Source organism: Dermochelys coriacea, chromosome 1, assembly GCF_009764565.3.
Source record: "Dermochelys coriacea isolate rDerCor1 chromosome 1, rDerCor1.pri.v4, whole genome shotgun sequence".
Classification (NCBI taxonomy): Eukaryota; Metazoa; Chordata; order Testudines; family Dermochelyidae; genus Dermochelys; species Dermochelys coriacea.
In genome coordinates this window covers 23,770,456-23,774,769 of record NC_050068.2, presented here as the reverse complement: position 1 = coordinate 23,774,769, position 4,314 = coordinate 23,770,456, and positions in this window count along the sequence as shown.

Here is a 4,314-nt window from a genome sequence, read left to right as displayed (position 1 = left end):
ACACACATGCGAGCAGACTTTTTCTGGACACGTCAAATGCAAGAAGCACAGGAGACTAATGGATGGAAACCTCAGTGCTGAATTCCGAAGCATCAGCACATCCCTTACTCCTAATCTAAGAAAGCTTGTGGAGGACAGATCCAACCAGAAGTCACACTGAGTATTATGTAGGCAAGTGTAAATATTTCCTTTTTTTTTTTTTTTTACTATTTGAAGTTGGTGACAGTTCTATTAATATATGAATGACTAAGCATTTCTATAACGTGTTACAAAATATTCAGCATGTATTAAATGTATTTAATCTTATTCATGGGGTCATGGTTAGTGTACATGCCCGATATCAATCTTGCGGCCCACTGAGATGAAGGAGGCCATTCATGCGGCCCTTCACTAGCCTAGGTTGCCCATCACTGCCTTAAGGCATCTGAAGAACTGGAATGTCTCACTTAGACCCCAGAAGTTTTGGCAATTGCAGAAATACACCGGGAGATGTGGGCCAAAAATTAAATAGAATGTCCTAAAATTGATGCAGCAACCCTAGTCATAGGCCCTGATCCCCCACATCAGAAACAATACAGGTATCCCAAGGAAGCAGAAACTAGTCTTAAAGAAACAACTGACATATTTTTAAGTCAAAGAGTTTTAGTGGCACAGATAAGCCCCAATAACAGTGCTCTATGGCTGGTCCTTAAGCGTGACAGCAAGACCTGGAGACTCATGGTAGACTTTCAACTCCTTAAATTGGTTACCCTGCCAACAGCCCCTCTGGTGGTTGCGTATCAGGTGGTGATGGCTTCCACTGTAGGAATGGCCCAGTGTTTTTGGTATAAGATTTGACCAACACTTTCTTTGCTACCCCTTTACACCAGGACAGCTATTATAAATTTGTTTTCATCTTTCAGGATAAACAGCTGTGTTTTGCTAGGGTTCCCATGGCCCACAGTAATGCCCCAATTATTTGCCATGCTCATACAATCAAGATGTGGGAGGAGATGCCTGTGATTTCTTATGTGGATGATATCCTGGTCTGCACTCAGACCAGAATAAGAGAATTTAGAGGTACATGACAAAGTGTTGCAAAAGATTTAGGATCTCGGTTTAAGGTAAGCCCAAAGAAGATCCAGTTGTGCTCCCAGCAGGTAAATTCCCTCGGCATAACTCTAGGACAAGAAGGGCACTCCCGACCAACAGAAGGTTGAGCCAATACTTAAACTCCCAACCCACACAGACATAGCTGCTGTTATATGCTTGCTTTATAATCTGTCTCTCCAGGAGGAAGTAGGGGAAAACAGTTTATGTCTGTTTTGTGGCTTGATAACCCTATCGGCAATGTGGTCCTGTGGGTGGTCCTACTCATGTCTGCTGCTGTCTGGGTCTTGCAAGTCTATTCTTCTGGCATGGGTGTGCCAAATGCTGTTGTAATCAAGACCTGGGAGAAATGCGTGGAAGACTGTAAAGTGAACGATATCCTCGACATTGCTCCAAATGCTAGCTTTATTTTTGGAGAAAGGCTCACTCTTTTAGGCCCTTTGAATGGATATTACCCCACTTAAAGTTAAAAGGCCTGGATAGAATAAACATCAGAGTGGGACCTCAAAGTGCATAGAATTTGGACTGTGAATGATAATGTACTGTGGCGGCTACAGAATCCTAGAAGGATGGGCAGAAACATCATCATCCTCATGCATTCACAGATACCCCTAGACTCGGGAGAGGAGATCTGGTGGTGGGGTAATTGAGGGATATCCATGGAGCCCAAATAGGAGATTAGGTTGTCGCTGGGTGGGAACAGACTGGCTGTTATACAACTGCAGCCAGACTAAGCCAAAGTGTGCTCAGTTGTGGACTGACCTGCGTGAGAAAACAGCCCCCGGAAACAAAACAGTCCAATTTAAATTAGAATATGCCACCGCCATAATTGACAAGCAGACAAATTTGGAAAAGATAGAACTGCAAATAGTCACACCAGGAGGGGAATGGCAGATCCTCTTGCTCTGTTCCATCAAGACCTAGTGGCCTCCTTCGGAGGACTTCCTGTTTCCACAGTGCAGGTAGTGGTCTGGTGTGCTCATAAGGATGTTATTAACATGCGGCCTAACTTGATGGGGAAATGGCTTCTACAGGGGTCCCATAGGGTAAAAAGTTGCAACTTTTGGGTCATGGAGTCCCCAGTCACCAACTTAATTGGGATCTATGTTATCTGAACCAACATCAAAAAACAATTGGTAATCAACCCCACCCACTCCCTCAAAAAGGTCATTCTAGACCTGACCTTAACAAGTATCTCAGTAATAAAAACACTGGTTTGAGCAATTTATCTCACCCTTATTTGAAGGTTGGAAAAACTGAGTGGAATTTACATTATATCCCAAAACTGAAAATCTTGGGTGGGGGATGTAGGAAGGTAAAGGGGGACCTATGAGGAGCACTTGGAATGGGAGGAGCAGTCCTTAATAGTATTGATGAGGAAGTGCTGACAAATATAATGAATGCAATGGGAGCTCATAAAGAAGATTTAGCTACTATACCTACCAAGTTTCAGAGTAGCAGCCATGTTAGTCTGTATTCGCAAAAAGAAAAGGAGAACTTGTGGGACCTTGGAGACTAAATTTGACCAATTAAGCTCTCTATACTATCAGGTGGCACGTATCCTAGAGGAGTGGGAGCAATCCCAAGAAAAAGATCACTGTCACCCTTCAAGCTAATGTTTCTTTGGCATGTATGTAAATGCAAGTGTGGATAACTGATGTGGCAAAATATATGATCCATGATGGCACGAGTGGGGTATTATTATTATTAGAAGCATTATTTGGAAAAATTCTACCCAAACTGAAAGGGAGTTACAGTCCTGGTGGAAAAAGGTAAATTTCACTGATAGCAAGGAGTCAGAAGAAATCACAGTCTTTGTTCTGCTCATGTCAGAAGGAGAAATAACATGGTTCTCCCCCATTACAGCTTTTGACCTCAATATTAATCAGACTGTGATGGGGCCCATAAATCATAGCGTGTGGGTCGTAAAAGATAACCAGAAATGGAAAACAGTGGAATTAGAATTGTTTAGAGGGAACTGGATATGAATGTAACTGAAATCCCCTCCAGCCATAGGATGTGTGTTTGGAAACAATGAAAGGGAAATGCCATTATCTACTAACTCATTTGCAAATAATGACTCTATGCTTGTGTATATAGGCGATCACTGCATGTGTCTTAAAAGCTGGTGTCCTACGCTTATGAACTACATGAAAAAGTAGTTCGTGATCTTCTTGAGAATGTTTTTGTTCTGTTGTAGCAATTCAAAGATAAAAGAAAAGGAGTACTTGTGGCACCTTAGAGACTAACAAATTTATTAGAGCATAAGCTTTCGTGAGCTACAGCTCACTTCATCGGATGCATAGGAAGCTGTAGCTCACGAAAGCTTATGCTCTAATAAATTTGTTAGTCTCTAAGGTGCCACAAGTACTCCTTTTCTTTTTGCGAATACAGACTAACACGGCTGCTACTCTGAAACAATTCAAAGATGTGACTTTGAATTTCAAGTGCATGAATTTAAACATAACCAGTTAAGTGACACAGACTTTGTACTCTGCTTTAAAATCTGTACCCCTGGAATGGATTTAACTGTTCTACAAATGTTGCTTTGTAGATTTGCAGAATTTTTTGAATTTTGGCAGGCAACTGATTGCAACAGGGCCACATGTTCTTGAAAAGCCTAGAGGAAAAGCTTAATGAACGGGGCTGTACTTTATTACAGGATCTGGCCCTTAGGGTGCAGCCATCTATGAGTTAGGTCTGTCTCTATTATGAGCTGGCTCCTCCTACAGTATTTAAGTCTTGTTTTGAGCTGATGGCCATTTGAAATCTTTCATAGGCTCTGCCCTCAGCTGCCCCGGGCTGTTAGCAGGACAGGGGGCTGTATTCAGTGCCCCCTCAATGCCTTAATTGCCCCCATCCCCTCCCCTTCCTTTCTGCCTGCCCCCGACACAGCGTGTTGCAGCCGCCTAGAAATCTTCCTTCCAACCCCCTTTGAAACGCTCCTCCCCATCCTAGCCAGGGTTCCTCATTGCGCATGCGCTCTTTGTCCCGCTCTGTCGAGCACGTTCTCCTCCTTTCTCTTCCGGTTCTAGCCCCTCCCTTTAGAATCCCCTGTCGAAGCCTTTCGAAGCTCCGCCTCCTTCCTTCGGGAACAGTACCCACTCCATTCCCCCCCCGCTGCTACACATCGCGCCTGCGCACTTGTCCTCGCCGGAAACTCCTCCCCTCTTCCTAGCCCCTCCCTCTGCCACTCTTCTCTGCCCCGCCCTTCCATACAATACA